Genomic DNA, 20,192 nt, shown 5'->3' with positions numbered 1-20,192 from the left:
GTTCATGAGTCGAGACCAGAAAGAGCTTCGCCTCGCAACCTGTGAAGGGCTTTTGGATCGCGCAAATCAGAACGAGATGTTCCTTAAATCACCACTGGTGATTAAACGTGGGCCTACGGTTATGAGTTCGAAACCAAACACAATGGGTCGGGAAAAGGTTCTCCAACACCGAAAAGAGCACGTCAGATCAAGCGTCATGTCAAAGTCACGCTGATACACTACTGGCCATTAAAATTGCTACACCACGAAGATGACGTGCTACAAACGCGAAATTTAACCGGCAGGGAAAAGATGCTGTGGTATGCAAATGATTAGCTTTTCAGAGCATTCACACAAGATTGGCGCCGGTGGCGACACCTACAACGTGCTAACATGAGGAAAGTTTCCAACCGATTTCTCATACACAAACAGCAGTTGACCGGCGTTGCCTGGTGAAACGTTGTTGTGATGCCTCGTGTAAGGAGGAGAAATGCGTACCATCACGTTTCCGACTTTGATAAAGGTCGGATTGTAGCCTATCGCGATTGCTGTTTACCGTATCGCGACATTGCTGCTCGCGTTGGTCGAGATCTAATGACTGTTAGCAGAATATGGAATCGGTGGGTTCAGGAGGGTAATACGGAATGCGGTGCTGGATCACAACGGCCTCGTATCACTAGCAGTCGAGATGATAGGCATCTTATCCGCACCGCTGTGACGGATCGTGCAGCCACGTCTCGATCCCTGAGATGGGAACGTTTCCAAGACAACAACCATCTGCACGAACAGTTCGACGGCGTTTGCAGCAGCAAGGACTATCGGCTCGGCGGCCGTGGCTGCGGTTACCCTTGACGCTGCATCACAGGAGCGCCTGGGATGTACTCGACGACGGACCTGGGTGCGCGAATTGCAAAACGTCAGTTTTTCGGATGAATCCAGGTTCTGTTTACAGCATAAGGATTGTCGCATCCGTGTTTCGCGACATCGCGGTGAACGCACATAGGAACCGTGTATTCGTCTTCGCCATACTGGCGTATCACCCGACGTGATGGTACGGGGTACCTTTGGGTACACGTCTCTGTCACCTTTTGATCGCATTGACGGCACTTTGAACAGTGGACGTTATATTTCAGATACTACCCGTGGTTCTAACCTTCATTCGATCTCTGCGTAACCCTACATTTCAGCAGGATATTGCACGACCGCATGTTGCAGGTCCTGTACGGGCCGTTCTCGGTACAGAAAATGTTCGACTGCTGCCCTGGCCAGCACATTCTCAAGATCTCTCACCAATTGAAAACGTCTGGTCAATGGTGGCCGAGCAACTGGCTCGTCACAATACGCCAGTCACTACTCTCGATGAACTGTGGTATCGTGTTGAAGCTGTATGGGCAGCTGTACCTGTACACGACATCCAAGCTCTGTTTGACTCAATGCCCAGCCGTATCAAGGCCGTTATTACGGCCAGAGGTGGTTGATATGGGTACTGATTTGTCAGGATGTATGAACTCAAATTGCATGAAAATGTAATCACATGTCAGTTCTAGTATAATATATTTGTCCAATGAATACCCGTTTATAAAATGCATTTCTTTTTGGTGTAGCAATTTTAATGGCCAGTAGTGTAGTTTTCTTTGACTTATTTATGATGAAGGATTAGTTCATGATACATTCGTGCCACAGGGACAAACTTTCAGTCGATGGTAGTACCGGGACGCTTTGCGACGCCTGCGAGAAAATGTGAGAAGGGAACGTCTTCAAATGTGGCGAGACAATTCGTGCCTCTCGCATCACGGTAACGCAGCCGCACATTCGTCCCTGTCGGTGCGTGACTGTTGCACAAAAGACGAAATCACTGTGCTGGCCCATCCTATGTACCCTGCAGACCTGGTCCCTGCGGACATTATTTTTTATTTACGAAGTTGGTAACACCGTTGAAAGGACGAAAATTTACAACGATAGACGGGATAAAAGCAAATTCGCAGACGACGCTTCGTGCGATCCCAGGAATGGAAACGGCGTTGGGAGCGGTGTGACAACTGTGGAGGAGAGTACTTCGAAGGAGACCGTGCACAATAAGTAAAAAGTGACAAAAAATGGCTCAAATGGCTCTGAGCACTATGGGACTTAACATCTGAGGTCATCAGTCCCCTAGAACTTAGAACTACTTAAACCTAACTAATCTAAGGACATCGCACACGTCCATGCCCGAGGCAGGATTCGAACCTGCGACCGTAGCGGTCGCGCGGTTCCAGACTTAAGCGCCTAGAACCGCTCGGCCACTTCGGCCGGCGAGTAAAAGGGGAGCGTACAAGAATTTTGTGGAAAAAATTCCGGAATTATCTGAACAGACCTCGCACATACTTCGTAAGCCACAGTACGGTGCAAGGCCTGCAACAATACTATCTATACTCCGGTCATCATAAGACTAAACGTGATGTAAACATTACACCATGAATTCTTCCGCTTTGCTTGAATCTCATTCTTCGACCATAAATATAACAGACTGGCCCTGACGTCATTTTCGTGGCTCCAACATCTCTGGGCTAAAGTCACGTGAATGTTAGCAAAACATGGTTGTTTCGTGTTGCGCTTATGGCTGTACTCAGCGTTTTGTCGGGGGAAATGGCGTTACATTTCTGTGATAGTGCAGATGCGTTTATTGAAATCTGCTGAAGTGACTTTTATATTTTTTTTTACACTTGAAATAGAGTGTTTAAAGTGATGCCTCTAAAGTCAGACTCATATTACATTTTGGAAAGTATCTGTGATAATTCGGTTACAGAAGTAAGTATAACTGTTTCTCGTTCCTACTCACAGGTTCCCTAAGGATGAAAACCGAAGGCAGCTTTGGATACAGGCCCTGAAACGGAAAAACTTTAAGCCATCTACACATACGCGCCTTTTTGTATATACAAGTGAGATTGTAATAAGGTAAGAGGACCTATAGTTGACACATGAAGAGAATTTTTTTCTACCTCCTAATACTATTAAATAAATGTAGGCTCCAAAATTATTTTCTGAAACTTCAAAGTCTCCCCTTTCAACTAAAATATCATTTTTTTTAAACTGATAGTTTAAACTTTTGTAAAAATAGTGGGAACTGAACCTTTGAAGTGCACCTAAAATTGATACTCTAAAATGGACCTGCTCCTAAAGTCGACAATTTTGGCGCCTATAGTTGACGCAATTCCCATATCCCATTTTCTGTTATAAGTGACTAGATCTCAAAACGCGGCGAAACCAATGTTTAAAGTTTTGAGACGAGCGCACTCTTACTGTTTAAAAGAATTTTAACGACATTTTACTTTAATTGATAGTTTATAGTAATTTCGTCCCGCTGCCCACCAGAGGGGCGTATTTGTTAGATTTTATAAATGGTACTGTGAACAAATCCAGGTCAAATGTAGTTCTGACATAATTTTTGGAAAATAAAAAAAGTAATTTTTGTTGGAAGCGTTTGGCAGTCAACTGAGAAATGTGGGTGAAGTACGATACAAACATAGGATGGCAGACCGCTGATTTGAAATCCCGCCACGTTTTGCCAAGTCCCGTGGTTGATGTTGGAGCCACACCAGCCCTATAGCTTCTGCACAGCAAGGCCACTCTGCTGATATCTATGGTCGAAGATCCCATTGGATTTCGTTTGACGTGGAGCGGAAGCGAAGCTGTGACCAGTACAGTCAAGTACGAACACAAGGATACGTTTTATGCTGTGTTACACACACATAGACTGAGCGATAATGCGCGGGACAACAGCTTCACCGGCGCATTTAACTTGGACAGCACTGGTGGGTTAGCGGTCCAGCTAACCTGCAATGATGTGAACAGTTGCAGTTCAGACGTAAAAAGAGACGACCAGAGAAACGACATAGCTTCGAATGTCATTTAATTTTTAAAGAGAATGAAATAATGGTCGACTAAACACCAGCACTAAAGCACGCTTGTTAGGTGACCGGACGGAAAGCATAAAATGCTCTCGTTCGCACCTGACATGGTTTTCTATTTACAAGCAAGAACGATGAAAATTCCTAACTTAAAGACAGGGTAATTTTCCTGAGCGAGCTGTATGTGATGCAAAATCATACTGCAGGGATTTCACCGTAGTGTTGAATACTGAAGCCACTCAAGGTATTAATTACAGTCAGTGATCTGGTAATCTCTTACCCCCTTCCTTATTCCAATCCGAGAATTACATTTCAGTTCTGGAAGTGTCACCTGCTACGTTGATAACTAGCCTACCAACAACAGAATCCACGAAGCCAACCAGGCGCAGCATTTCCTCTCCTTCTTTTATGACGAGCCCTTCCATATCCCGCCAGCGTTCGGCAGTGACGTGTGAAAAAGCTGCGTGCTTTAGTTCCGGTACGTCTGGCACCGTAACAATGATTTTATTCCTCGCGACAAATCCAATCCCGTAACTTGGCTCCAGATCATTTCTGTTGGGTTCATATTGTATCGGTGCAGTGACAAATGTAAAAATGCGGCATTTGTATGGTGTGCTCAATGCTGCGAAAATGACTGTTTTTCGTGTTACTACGACGCTTATCGACATCTGTGTTATAAAGCGATGGAAATAGCGCAAATAAAAGAGTATTTGGATTTCATTTTTACCGTAATAATTTACTTGTTATGCTTCCTTAATTTCGGCAACTTTTATTAACAGTCTTTCATAAAATATCGATAGTTAAGAATTTGTATTAGAAAGGAAAACAGGAAATTGGTGTGCAATGTGTAATTAGAATCAAGTTGACGTGAATTATTCACAAAAAATGATGATGAATTTTACAATTACGAGAAGCAGGTATTTCAAATTGAACGCGAAATATCGTTGACGTAGATGATATTTGACCCGAACACCATGAACTGTAGTAGATTTTCAGTTAAATGCGCTATCGATTCTGCTCAACATCCTGTTGGTATTACTGTGTCAACGGAATCTAGTACAATCCCACGGAAAACTTGAAAGCCTACTATATAAACTTATGAAAAAATTTAAGAGCTACCTATTTCTGGGCACTTTTTAACCGTGTTTCGCTACGGAACAAGAAGCAGACTGAGCCGTTTTCATACTGCGCATCAAAAGCGCAACAATCAGAGCACAACAATGTAGAGGCTGTGACTGGATACGATTTTTGAAATGGAAACTAGGTAGCTAAAGCGTGATAAAAAAGTTGGTGACTATTAACACATTTTAATATCTTAAAGTTTCTAATTTAGTCATAAAATATATCTCATACGTAAGTAGGACCTATCTCCAAGAGTGTAACCACACCAGTGTACAGCCGGCCGGAGTGGCCGAGCGGTTCTAGGCGCTACAGTCCGGAACCGCGCGACCGCTACGGTCGCAGGTTCGCATCCTGCCTCGGGCATGGGTGTGTGTGATGGCCTTAGGTTACTTATGTTTAAGTAGTTCCAAGTTCTAGGGGACTGATGACCTCAGATGTTTAGTCCCATAGTGCTCAGAGCCATTTGAACCATTTGAACCGTTATGAACAGCAGTGTACATGTGCTACGGCTTCTGAACAATCATCGCGTTTGTGTTTGTTTACATCCGGTTTATTCTTATGGTGAACAGAGTGTAGTCATTTCCTCCCCTGTTCCCTGTTCCACTCTCAAACAGAGCGTAAGGAAAAAAAGTCTTAGAGTTTTCGTCGGATCGCACATGTGAGTTAGAGTGCTATTCATACCGTCGCGATAGGAAAGCAATCTTAACCCTAGGACGCCAAAGGGGGGGGGGGGGGGGGGGGTTCATTGAACCCATAATTTTTTTATGTCCCCTGATTTTGCCCAAGTAACTTTCATACTATATATTCCCTTTGAGTTATTGTTTGTTGGCTATTTTATGAAACGTTAGTGTCAGTATATTTTATAGGAAATTCCTGCTTTGAAAGAAAAAATAAATAAACTTATTATGGGTCCAACAACCCACCCCCCCCCCACCCCCCTTAGGCTTCCATGCTATAGAAAATTTCCCTTAGTAGGATTTCGTATTTCCCATCTCGACAACAATGCAAGTTAGTTTCTTGTTGGTTGGTATTCTTGATATTCACAACAATCGGTTTACTTTCAGAGGAAGTGATTGTTGATGTCAGTCAGTTGTTATTTATCTTGTAAACTTGCAGTGAGTTAGTGCAGTTCCCAACACGTAGGCCTCCAGTAACTTTGGTGTCCTACACAGCAAAAACGAAACCAATTAAAAACTTACTGATGTTGTCAACAATGCACCAAGATAAAGGCACTGCTGGAGGAGAGAAGAATAAAACCGAGATAAACGCATATTATAATTCCACCAAAGGTGGAATTGATACCACTGATCAAATGGCGCGTATGTACACCTACAAGAGGGGAACAAAGAGATGGTCTCTATCTGTATTTTACTCTCTCATCGACATTTGTGCTATCAATGCAGCCACCATATTCATCCAGCAACATCCAAGATGGAATGAAAAGAAACACAACAAACGGAAACTTTATCTTCTGCAAGCTGGGATGGAATTAGTGAAATTGCAGGTAGAAGTGCCAATGCAAGAGGGTTATCTAACCAAATTGTTCAATCAATGGAGGCTATTCTACAAAAGAAAATCAAAGAAGTGACAACAGAAGCACGTCAGCCTCCCGCAGGGAAAGGGCAGTGCCATATTTGTGTAAGAAAAGCTAAAACAAAGAAGCAGAAGTAAACCAAAACAGTATTGTGGACAGTGTCATAAACATGTGGGTAACACACATTCAGAAAAAATTGTGGAGTGTGTCTCTTGCCTTGAAGTTGAGGACTCAGAGTAGTCTATTGTATATGAACACGTCTGTATTTTGTATTGTAATACGTCAATTTTTTATTCACTCAATCCAATATTTGTAACAATTAACAACATTTATAAACCGATGCCTTAGTTAAAACACATAAACCATTTTGAAAGTTGTAATTTTTCGTCAGTAAACTTATTTAATACCTGCGGGTTCGCCGAACCCCCCCCCCCCCCCCCCTTAGGCATCCAAGTTAGAAAAAAAGGCTTGGGCGTCCTAGGGTTAATGGGATTAGTCGGCGACTGGCTATTAGCCAACGGGAAATTTCCAGTCGAGTCGATATCGATCGATGGGCCAACTGCCTGGTACTGACACGGCGGTCGCCTTCCACAGTGTTAATCACATTTTCCTCCAAGTCTGCCGTCCCAACATTTCGGGTACGTCCTTCATGACAGCCTGCTCCCTGAAACTACCCTTCTCTCACAAACGGCGAAGGACTGTTGCAAAGAGAAGTTCATTACAACTTTCTTGCTCCGTATCCTCTCATGGATCAATCCCTAGAGTTTGTACACGGTGGAAAAAAATCACCATGCGTAACAAGAACCGGAGACAAATGGTTCAAATGGCTCTGAGCACTATGCGACTTAATTTCTGAGGTCATTAGTCGCCTATAACTTAGGACTAATTAAACCGCAACTAACCTAGGGACATCACACACATCCATGCCTGAGGCAGGATTCGAACCTGCGACCGTAGCGCTCGCTCGGCTCCAGACTGTAGCGCCTAGAACCGCACGGCCACTCCGCCCGGCCTAAGAACCGGAGACAATGCGTCCCTTACGCTACGACAATTCTGTAGGTGGAGTTGGGCTTTTACCCTGTATACGTAAAACAAAGACGCACTTTTATCTGCCGTCATACAGGTTTTTTACGCTCACCGATTCAACCACAGCACACGCATTGCGACGCAGTGCTGTTAACCTTCTCGGCCGACGCCTCGCTCGCAGTATGTACACACGGAAAGTGCGCGCCATAGCCGACGAGCAGCTGGCTCGAACTTCGCGTAGCACACGCGATCCGTCAATGAATGCCGAACACGCCAAGTTCTGCCGAGGCAACGCCACACGACAGATGGCTCCTCCCCCCCTGGCTTGTAACAGGCGAGAGCGCAGTTAAGGCGCCATCTTTGCATGTCACCTTTGTTTACATGTATCGGCGCTGCTGGCGTCCCAGCACGGGTCTAATGTGTGTGTGTCATTGTAGAGTGGATTCAGTACGAAAACTGGTTTGAAGCAGATCTCGAGGGCAGTGTATCCTGAGCTGGCCCCTTCATCTTTCCACAGCTAACACGACCCACACCCACCTCAACCTGCTCACTGTGGTAAAGTCCGCCACCGGTAGCTGAGTGGTAACACCCTGGCTACTGTGTTATAAGTCGCCAGTTCAAATCCAAAGGCTGGCAATTATTTCTTCCTTAAAATAAAAAACATAGGTTAGGTTAGGTTAGGTGGTTAGTGTTTAGCGTCCCGTCGACAACGAGGTCATTAGAGACGGAGCGCAAGCTCGGGTTAGGGAAGGATAGGGAAGGAAATCGGCCGTGCCCTTTCAAAGGAACCATCCCGGCATTTGCCTGAAACGATTTAGGGAAATCAACCTCGCTCGGCAAAAGGGAAAAAAAAAGATAGGATAGTGTCTGCCATGTAAGCAGAGTCCTGGTCGGGGCACACATTTTCACCTGTCCCCGTTGATATATATCAACGTTAAAACAAGTCGCCCGCGGTGGCCGAGCGGTTCCAGGCGCTTCAGTCCGGAACCGCGCGACTGCTACAGTCACAGGTTCGAATCCTGCCTCGAGCACGGATCTGTGTGATGTCCTCATGTTAGTTAGGTTTAAGTAGTTCTAAGTTCTAGCGGACTAATGACATACAATGTTAAGACACAGAGTGCTCAGAGTTATATATATATATATATATATATATATATATATATATATATATATATATATATATAGGGTGTTACAAAAAGGTACGGCCAAACTTTCAGGAAACATTCCTCGCACACAAAGAAAGAAAATATGTTATGTGGACATGTGTCCGGAAACGCTTACTTACCATGTTAGAGCACATTTTATTACTTCTCTTCAAATCACATCAAGCATGTAATGGAAACACACAGCAACAGAACGTACCAGCATGGCTTCAAACACTTTGTTACAGGAAATGTTGAAAATGTCCTCCGTTAGCGAGGATACATGCATCCTCCCTCCGTCGCACGGAATCCCTGATGCGCTGATGCAGCCCTGGAGAATGGCGTATTGTATCACAGCCGTCCACAATACGAGCACGAAAAGTCTCTACATTTGGTACCGGGGTTGCGTAGACAAGAGCTTTCAAATGCCCCCATAAATGAAAGTCAACAGGGTTGAGGTCAGGAGAGCGTGGAGGCCATGGAATTGGTTCACCTCTACCAATCCATCGGTCACCGAATCTGTTGTTGAGAAGCGTACGAACACTTCGACTGAAATGTGCAGGAGCTCCATCGTGCATGAACCATATGTTGTGTCGTACTTGTAAAGGCACATGTTCTAGCAGGTATGAAATCTTGATAACGTGCTCCATTGAGCGTAGGTGGACGAACTGAAATAAGCTCTAACACGGAAATTAAGCGTTTCCAGACATGTCCACAAAACATCTTTTCTTTATTTGTGTGTGAGGAATGTTTCCCGAAAGCTCGGCCGTACCTTTATGCAGCACCCTGTATTTAAAAAAAAAAAAAAAAAAAAAAAAAAAAAAAAAAAAAAAAAAAAAAAAGCTGGTGGTCAGCGCGACAAAAAGTCAATCCTAAGGGCCCGGGTTCGATTCCTGGCTCGATCGGAGATTTTTCTTCTGTGTTGTCCTAATCATCACCATTTCATCCCCATCGACCGGCAAGTCGCCGAAGTGGCGTCAAAGCGAAAGACCTGCACCCGGCGAACGGTCTACCCGACGGGGGCCCTAGTCACATGACTGTGGCAAAGCCGTAGACTCCCAATACTGCACTAGTAGAAATTTTGCTCGGCAAATTAACTATACAAAAATGGTTCAAATGGCTCTGAGCACTGTGGGACTTAACTTCTGACGTCATCAGTCCCCTGGAACTTAGACCTAATTAAACCTAACTAACCTAAGGACATCACACACATCCATGCCCGAGGCAGGATTCGAACCTGCGACCGTAGCGGTCGCGCGGTTCCAGACTGTAGCGCCTACCGCTGGGCCACCCCGGCCGACAAATTAACTATAAAATTCCACCTAAATTCGGACCACATATGAATTAGTTTCTATGTGTAAATTCTGTAATCCGTGTTGGTGAATTTTTATTAATTCTTCAGGATATTTCGCACAATGTTTCCGTAAATACAATTTTTCCTTTAAATATGGGTTGTTGTTGTTGTGTTCTTCAGTCGAGACTGGTTTGATGCAGCTCTCCATGCTACTCTATCCTGTGCAAGCCTCTTCATCTCCCAGTACCTACTGCAACCTACATCCTTCTGAATCAGTTTAGTGTATTCATCTCTTGGTCTCCCTCTACGATTTTTATCCTCCACGCTCCCCTCCAATACTAAATTTGTCATCCCTTGATGCCTCAGAATATGCCCTACCAACCGATCCCTTCTTCTAGTCAAGTTGTGCCACAAATTTCTCCCCAATTCCATTCAGGACCTGTAGATTAAAACTGAAGAAACTGCAAAAAGGTGGGAATTTAAGGAGATGGGACCTGGATAAACTGAAAGACCCAGAGGTTGTACAGAGTTTCAGGGAGAGCGTAAGGGAACAATTGACGGGAATGGGGGAAAGAAATACAGTAGAAGAAGAATGGGTAGCTTTGAGGGATGAAGTAGCGAAGGCAGCAGAGGATCAAGTAGGTAAAAAGACGAGGGCTAGTAGAAATCCTTGGGTAACAGAAGAAATATTGAATTTAATTGATGAAAGGAAAAAATATAAAAATGCAGTAAATGAAGCAGGCAAAAAGGAATACAAACGTCTCAAAAAAGAGATCGACAGGAAGTGCAAAATGGCTAAGCAGGGATGGCTAGAGGACAAATGTAAGGATGTAGAGGCCTATCTCACTAGGGGTAAGATAGATACTGCCTACAGGAAAATTAAAGAGACCTTTGGAGATAAGAGAACGATTTGTATGAATATCAAGAGCTCAGATGGAAACCCAGTTCTAAGCAAAGAAGGGAAAGCAGAAAGGTGGAAGGAGTATATAGAGGGTCTATACAAGGGCGATGTACTTGAGGACAATATTATGGAAATGGAAGAGGATGTAGATGAAGATGAAATGGGAGATATGATACTGCGTGAAGAGTTTGACAGAGCACTGAAAGACCTGAGTCGAAACAAGGCCCCCGGAGTAGACAACATTCCATTGGAACTACTGACGGCCTTGGGAGAGCCAGTCCTGACAAAACTCTACCATCTGGTGAGCAAGATGTATGAAACAGGCGAAATGCCCTCAGACTTCAAGAAGAATATAATAATTCCAATCCCAAAGAAAGCAGGTGTTGACAGATGTGAAAATTACCGAACTATCAGTTTAATAAGTCACAGCTGCAAAATACTAACACTAATTCTTTACAGACGAATGCAAAAACTAGTAGAAGCCAACCTCGGGGAAGATCAGTTTGGATTCCGTAGAAACACTGGAACACGTGAGGCAATACTGACCTTACGACTTATCTTAGAAGAAAGATTAAGGAAAGGCAAACCTCCGTTTCTAGCATTTGTAGACTTTGAGAAAGCTTTTGACTATGTTGACTGGAATACTCTCTTACAAATTCTAAAGGTGGCAGGGGTAAAATACACGATGCGAAAGGCTATTTACAATTTGTACAGAAACCAGATGGCAGTTATAAGAGTCGAGGGACATGAAAGGGAAGCAGTGGTTGGGAAGGGAGTAAGACAGGGTTGTAGCCTCTCCCCGATGTTGTTCAATCTGTATATTGAGCAAGCAGTAAAGGAAACAAAAGAAAAATTCGGAGTAGGTATGAAAATTCATGGAGAAGAAATAAAAACTTTGAGGTTCGCCGATGACATCGTAATTCTGTCAGAGACAGCAAAGGACTTGGAAGAGCAGTAGAATGGAATGGACAGTGTTTGAAACGAGGATATAAGATGAACATCAACAAAAGCAAAACAAGGATAATGGAATGTAGTCTAATTAAGTCGGGTGATGCTGAGGGAATTAGATTAGGAAATGAGGCACTTAAAGTAGTAAAGGAGTTTTGCTATTTGGTGAGCAAAATAACTGATGATGGTCGAAGTAAAGAGGATATAAAATGTAGCCTGGCAATGGCAAGGAAAGCGTTTCTGAAGAAGAGAAATTTGTTAACATCCAGTATTGATTTAAGTGTCAGGAAGTCGTTTCTGAAAATATTTATATGGAGCGTAGCCATGTATGGAAGTGAAATGTGGACGATAAATAGTTTAGACAAGAAGAGAATAGAAGCTTTCGAAATGTGGTGCTACAGAAGAATGCTGAAGATTAGATGGGTAGATCACATAAGTAATGAGGAAGTATTGAATAGGATTGGGGAGAAGCGAAGTTTGTGGCACAACTTGACCAGAAGAAGGGATCGGTTGGTAGGACATGTCCTGAGGCATCAAGGGATCACCAATTTAGTATTGCAGGGCAGCGTGGAGGGTAAAAATCGTAGAGGGAGACCAAGAGATGAATACACTAAGCAGATTCAGAAGGATGTAGGTTGCAGTAGGTACTGGGAGATGAAGAAGCTTGCACAGGATAGAGTAGCATGGAGAGCTGCATCAAACCAGTCTCAGGACTGAAGACCACAACAACAACAACAACAACCTGCTTATTTTTTATGTGATCTACCCATCTAATCTTTAGCATTCTTGTGTAGCTTCTAATCTCTACTTGTCTAAACTATTTATCGTCCACGTTTCACTTCCATACAAGGCTACATTCCATACAAATACTTTCAGAAACGACTTCCTGACACTTAAATCTATACTCGACGTTAGCAAATTTCTCTTCTTCAGAAACGTATTCCTTGCCATTGCCAGTCTACATTTTATATCCTCTCTACTTCGACCATCATCAGTTATTTTACTCCCTAAATAACAAAACTCCTTTACTACTTTAAGTGTCTCATTTCCTAATCTGATCCCCTCAGCATCACCCGATTTAATTCGACTGCATTCCATTATCCTCGTTTTGCTTTTGTTGATGTTCATCTTATATCCTCCTTTCAAGACACTGTCCATTCCGTTCAGCTGCTCTTCCAAGTCCTTTGCTGTCTCTGACAGAATTACAATGTCATCGGCGAACCTCAAAGTTTTTATTTCTTCTCCACGGATTTTAATTCCTACTCCGAATTTTTCTTTCCTTTCATTTACTGCTTGCTAAGTATACAGATTGAATAAGATCGGGGAGAGGCTACAACCCTGTCTCACTCCTTTCCCAACCACTGCTTCCCTTTCATGTCCCTCGACTCTTATAACTGCCATCTGGTTGCTGTAGAAATTGTAAATAGCCTTTCGCTTTCTGTATTTTACCCCTGCCACCTTCAGAATTTGCAAGAGAGTTTTCCAGTCAGCATTGTCAAAAGCTTTCTCTAAGTCTACAAATGCTAGAAACGTAGGTTTACCTTTCCTTAATTTATTTTCTAAGGTAAGTCGTTTCAAATTTCGATCTTACAATATGAAAGTTAGTTGAAAAATTAGTAATAACAAATACTCTGAAAGCAATTCTAGTTTGATATTCCTTTTTTTCATAAAAACCACATTTTTCTTGTGTGCACTGTTTTTTTTTTTTGTTCCAGACGCGTTTCGCCTTTTCGTTTAAGGCATTTTCCGTGGAATCTCGAACGATACAGTTTTGTTTTGATGTGCGATATTGATGGGGCCGACCGTTGTGGCCGAGTGGTGCGGTTCTATGCGCTTCAGTCCGGAAACGCGCTGCTGCTACAGCCGCAGGTTCGAATCCTGCCTCGGGCATGGATGTGTGTGATAGGTTAGTTAGGTTCAAGTGGTTCTAAGTCTAGCGGGCTGATGACCTCAGTCCCATAGTGCTCACAGCCATTTGAACCATTTGATATTCATAGATTATAAAACAGTTCACGTCTTTTGTTTTACGTAAACTAGTGATTACCTACGTAAACCATCTCGTCATCATTCGAGGCGTGGCGAGCCTGGTCATGGAAAGATTGGCAAATTATACGGGCGCTGGTGACCATGATGTTGAGCTCCCCACAAACCAACATCATCACCACTCACGTAAAAATTCCTCCGTCCGAGGTTCCAGTATTCCCTGGGACATGGGTGTGTGTGTGTGTGTGTGTCGTCCTTAGCGTAAGTTAGTTTAAGTTAGGTTAAGTGGTGTGTAAACCTAGGGACCGATGACCTCAGCAATTTGGTCCCATAGGAACTTACTTTCACCACCGCTTACGTAAACAACAAGAGGTGAATTGTTTTATGATCTATATCGTACATCAAAACAGAACTGTATCATTCTAGATTCCTCTGAAGATGCGTTAGAAGTAAAAGGCAAAATGCGTCTGGAACAAATAAAATACGGCGTAGCAAGAGAAAAGCGATTTTTATGGACAAAACGAATATTTCTGTGCTTGCTGCGGGTGATGGCTGCGCAAAAAAACCTTAATTCTACTTGTATATTAATTTTGATATATTCATAAATCAATCTATCTCGAGATATTCCCCATGATGGAATAAAATGGTCCAATCCGTATATTTGTGACATTTTAACATTACGTGTGAATCATTACGTAAAACAATCAATAAGCCAAGTATTACACCTTCAAAAAACGTAATAGTTAGACTGAATTATTGAAGAACCCTAGACTGTGTAATGGTACTTGAATTACGTAACCATTAAGGCACCTCAACTCAACGTCTCGATACCAGCAATGTTCTACTGTTTTTCTGTAAAGTAGTTGATATATTTCTGAGACAACATTCAGATCTGATTTCGTTAATGTAGAGGTACTTTGATAGATCGATATGTTTATGTTGCAATGATAATATTCTTATGTGTATTCTTTCTTTTGCCACTATCATCTTTGTCGTAATTGTAACTCTGATTTTTGGGCGCGTAAGCGATTATTAGTTAGTTAGAGAGTCGGACCTTGAGAAAGTTAAACCTTGGACGTCTTGTTGAAAAGACGTATATTGTAGTCTGCTTATAAACTGTGAACTTTTAAAAGTGAGGAAGATGTTTTCAAGTATGTTTTGTATTGTGAAGTGATGTTTTGTGTGTTATGCGATATTGCAACAAAAGCAATAAAAAAGAAGTGTAACTTAAATTCGGAGTGCTGATTACTTTTTTACATCACCAATGTCCTGCAAAAGTGTAATCTTCAAGAATGGTTTGTGAAACACATCTATAAAACTTTTGAATATCGCATAATAAAACGTGGGCCTGTATGCATCCGAGTTTGGAAACATCACCACCTAGATTTTCGACGATTGAGCCATGATTTTACAACGAGGCCAGCGTGGGAAACACGAAAAGATGAGTGCCTAGTTTATTCATTATTACATGAAATGACTTTATTAACTGTGCTCTAATGACACCTGCCACATAATAACTTTGTTGTTGCCCGAAAATGCAGTATTTAGCAGCGTGAGCAACACCACAATCATTATTAAATTTTGACCTTTGTTGTGGTAGGGTTGTTAGAACTGGTAACTGCACAACACTTTGTTTCAGACTACACGCTGAGCAACATACAGGGTGTTTCAAAAATGACCGGTATATTTGAAACGGCAATAAAAACTGAACGAGCAGCGATAGAAATATACCGTTTGTTGCAATATGCTTGGGACAACAGTACATTTTCAGGCGGACAAACTTTAGAAATTACAGTAGTTACAATTTTCAACAACAGATGGCGCTGCAAGTGATGTGAAAGATATAGAAGACAACGCAGTCTGTGGGTGCACCATTCTGTACGTCGTCTTTCTGCTGTAAGCGTGTGCTGTTCACAACGTGCAAGTGTGCTGTAGGCAACATGGCTTATTCCTTAGAACACAGGATTTTTCTGGTGTTGGAATTCCACCGCCTAGAACACAGTGTTGTTGCAACAAGACGAAGTTTTCAACGGAGGTTTAATGTAACCAAAGGACCGAAAGGCGATACAATAAAGGATCTGTTTGAAAAATTTCAACGGACTGGGAACGTGACAGATGAACGTGCTGGAAAGGTAGGGCGACCGCGTACGGCAACCACAGAGGGCAACGCGCAGCTAGTGCAGCAGGTGATCCGACAGCGGCCTCGGGTTTCCGTTCGCCGTGTTGCAGCTGCGGTCCAAATGACGCCAACGTCCACATATCGTCTCATCCGCCAGAGTTTACACCTCTATCCGTACAAAATTCAAACGCGGCAACCCCTCAGCGCCGCTACCATAGCTGCACGAGAGAGATTCGCTAACGATATAGTGCACAGGATTGATGACGGCGATATGCATGTGGGCAGCATTTGGTTTGCTGATGAAGCTTATTTTTACCTGGACGGCTTCGTCAATAAACAGAACTGGAGCATATGGGGAACCGAAAAGCCCCATGTTGCAGTCCCATCGTCCCTGCATCCTCAAAAAGTACTGGTCTGGGCCGCCATTTCTTCCAAAGGAATCATTGGCCCATTTTTCAGATCCGAAACGATTACTGCATCACGCTATCTGGACATTCTTCGTGAATCTGTGGCGGTACAAACTGCCTTAGACGACACTGCGAACACCTCGTGGTTTATGCAAGATGGTGCCCGGCCACATCGCACGGCCGACGTCTTTAATTTCCTGAATGAATATTTCGATGATCGTGTGATTGCTTTGGGCTATCCGAAACATACAGGAGGCGGCGTGGATTGGCCTCCCTATTCGCCAGACATGAACCCCTGTGACTTCTTTCTGCGGGGACACTTGAAAGACCAGGTGTACCGCCAGAATCCAGAAACAATTGAACAGCTGAAGCAGTACATCTCATCTGCATGTGAAGCCATTCCGCCAGACACGTTGTCAAAGGTTTCGGGTAATTTCATTCAGAGACTACGCCATATTATTGCTACGCATGGTGGATATGTGGAAAATATCGTACTATAGAGTTTCCAGACCGCAGCGCCATCTGTTGTTGAAAATTGTAACTACTGTAATTTCGAAAGTTTGTCTGCCTGAAAATGTACTGTTGTCCCAAGCATATTGCAACAAACGGTGTATTTCTATTGCTGCTCGTTTAGTTTTTATTGCCGTTTCAAATATACCGGTCATTTTCGAAACACCCTGTACAAGGTATATTAGTCTGTGTGACGTATTATCCCTTGAGCTTAGGACTGCATTGCTGAAAAACAGTATTAGTTCAGAAGCAATGTTTATGCAATATTATCAACGTATACTTTGTCTATTAACTTTCCGTTCTGGACAAGAAACAAAGAAAGATGTGTCATACGTGTGGGCTTCAGCAGGAATAATTCAGGATCGTTAACCGCGGTATTTGTAGACGAATTCAAAACACGCCGCGTCATAGCCTATAATTTTTACCTCCTCACATTTCTCTCCACTACCAAACTGAAGCCGGCCGTTGTGACCGAGCGGTTCTACGCGCTTCAGTCCAGAACCGCGCTGCTGTTACGGTCGCAGGTTCGAATCCTGCCTCGGGCATGGATGAGTGTGATGTACTTAGGTTAGTTATGTTTAAGTAGTTCTAAGTCTAGCGGACTGATGACCTCAGATGTTAAGTCCCATAGTGCTTAGAGCCATTTGAACAATTTGAAGTACTGAAAATCAAACTTTTGTTGCTCCTGGAAGCCGTTGGATAGGCAGCTGCAACTGTAGCGGGTGACCGGGTTAGCCGTTTACTAGTATAGATCAGCCGAGCATAACTTCAGGTTGTCGAGATATTTCATTCATCATTACCGAGGGAATGTATATATGACTGCGATCCTAACAGCACAATTTATGAGAGGTTCGCCTTGTGACATGACGTTTAAGACAGGATGGAAGTTATAAACTTCTTGAAACTGTGCGCCTCTTTCGCCGAGCGACTACAGGGGTAACGCAGTGTACTCTCATGCCATCTAGCGGCAGCAGCCGTTACTCCGAGCGCTACAGTCCTGCAGTGGTGCACGGTGGCGGCTCCAGGCGGCAGACGCTGGTACTACTTACAGGTGCCGTATTTCCCGCCGGAGTGGCAAAACGAAACCACGTTGTTTTTCTTACAGACGACGTAGCCTGCTTTAAGAGTGACGAGTGACACATCCTAGTTTTTTTGTCTCCTTGAGAACTCCACATGTAATCCATATTCTGCAACCACTGTGAAGCGAATGGCAGAGGGTACGTTCCATTGTGCGAGTTATTACTGCTTTCTCCCGTTCCATTCATATATGGAGCGCGGGACATACAACTGTTTAAATGCGCCCGTACGTCCTGTAATTAATCTAATCCTGTCCTCCGACACTACGGGAGCGGTACATAGCGGGTTGTAATACACTCCTAGAATCATAATTTAAAGCCAGTTCTTGAAACTTTGTTAACAGACTTTATCGGGATAGTTTACGCCTATCTTCAAGAGAGTGCCAATTCAGTTCCTTCAGTATCTCTGTGACACTCTCCCCCGCATTAAACAAACCTGTGACCGTTCGTGCTGCTCTTCTCTGTATATGTTCAGCATCTCTGTTAGTCATGCTTGGTACGGGTCCCACATACTTAACCAATATTCTAGAACAGGTCTCACGACTTGTTTGTAAGGAATTTCCCAATATTCTACCAATACACTGAAGTATACCATTTGCTCTTCCCACAACTAAGTGTATCTGATCATGTTGCACTCAGGTGTTTGTATGAATTGGTCGATTCCAACTATCATTTTGTACTAAAGGATACTAAGCTTTTTTCCTTTTGTGAAGTGAACAGTTTTCCATTTTTTGGAATTTAAACCAATGCCTTGTACTTATCTTTTCGTGACGGTAAGTAGCTAAAACAGAATAAAATATAATTTTTCAAATATGAAATTACTTTTTTGGTGACTATTACAAGGACTCAGGAGAGCCTTTCCAGTGGACAACAGAGCTTGGTTTGTACGCACAGGTTTTTACCCTGTTTATGGTTGAAAAGTTTTTCCCAACTGAGGGCGGTGGTTACAGGAAAAGTCAAAGTAGGTTCAAAGAGTATTACAGTTTCAAAATAGGCCTTTGCAGTCTGTAGTCCATTTAATAATAAAATTTAATAAATCAGCAACACTTTTGTGAAGCATTTCTCCATAAATAAACACAACCACCCATTGTCGCCTGACCACTACGGTCGCAGGTTCGAATCCTGCCTCGGGCATGGATGTGTGTGCTGTCCTTAGGTTAGTTAGGTTTAATTAGTTCTAAGTTCTAGGCGACTGATGACCTCAGAAGTTAAGTCGCATAGTGCTCAGAGCCATTTGAACCATTGTCGTCTCAAACAGGGTGAGAAAACGATTCAAATGGCTCTGAGCACCATGGGACTTAACTTCTGAGGTCATCAGTCCCCTAGAACTTTGAACAACTTAAACCTAACCAACCTAAGGACATCACACAGGATTCGAACCTGCGACCGTAGCCACGCGCGGTTCGAGACTGTAGCGCCTAGAACCACTCGGCCACTCCGGCCGGCGGAGAAAATGATTCTTGATTGTGTCCAATATGCATTAGAATTACGTACAATCCAAAGTTACAGAAATAACAAAGTAGAAGCTAGATTCTCCATCTTACAGGGAAATACCTGCAAAAGCGTGTAGACCGAAACTGACTTGCATTCTGAAGTTTGTTTTGTTTTGTTTTACGGCGTAAAAACAACTACTGTCATACGCGCCCATGTCAGAACTTTAGAACATTAATACGAAAAAGGAGCTAAAAACGACTACACGTTAAGCCCATTGGATGGGAGAAAAGAGATCTAAGAACAAGGCCTCCCTGCTGGAGAAAGGTCCACAAAATACGTCGTGGAGACAAGGGAGGTCCTGAACTAGAAATGTCCTTCGCCATTTTGCTACGACGCAGCAGCGGAAAACGCGGTCTACATCAACACGGATTCTCTGCAAATCACATTTAAGTGCCTGGCAGAAGGTTCATCGAACCACCTTCACAATTCTCTATTATTCCAATCTCGTATAGCACGCGGAAAGAACGAACACCTATATCTTTCCGTACGAGCTCTGATTTCCCTTATTTCATCGTGGTGATCGTTCCTCTCTATGTAGGTCGGTGTCAACAAAATATTTTCGCATTCGGAGGAGAAAGTTGGTGATTGGAATTTCGTGAGAAGATTCCGTCGCAACGAAAAGCGCCTTTGTTTTAATGATGTCCACCCGAAATCCTGTATCATTTCTGTGACACTGCTTCCCCAATTTCGCGATAATACAAAACGTGCTGCACTTCTTTGAACTTTTTCGATTTACTCTGTCAGTCCTACCAGGTAAGTATTCTATAAGA

The 20,192-nt window shown here is 43.2% G+C and overlaps 1 protein-coding gene across 1 annotated transcript in view; it reads right to left on the bottom strand.

Annotated features, from left to right (window-relative positions):
* Positions 1-20,192, bottom strand: part of LOC126426517 (uncharacterized) — a 433,256-nt gene that overhangs the window by 371,839 nt on the left and 41,225 nt on the right. The gene's annotated exons all lie outside the window — the stretch shown is intronic.

The sequence above is a fragment of the Schistocerca serialis genome, chromosome 11 (assembly GCF_023864345.2).
Source record: "Schistocerca serialis cubense isolate TAMUIC-IGC-003099 chromosome 11, iqSchSeri2.2, whole genome shotgun sequence".
Taxonomy (NCBI): Eukaryota; Metazoa; Arthropoda; class Insecta; order Orthoptera; family Acrididae; genus Schistocerca; species Schistocerca serialis.
This window is presented reverse-complemented; position numbering and strand designations above follow the sequence as displayed.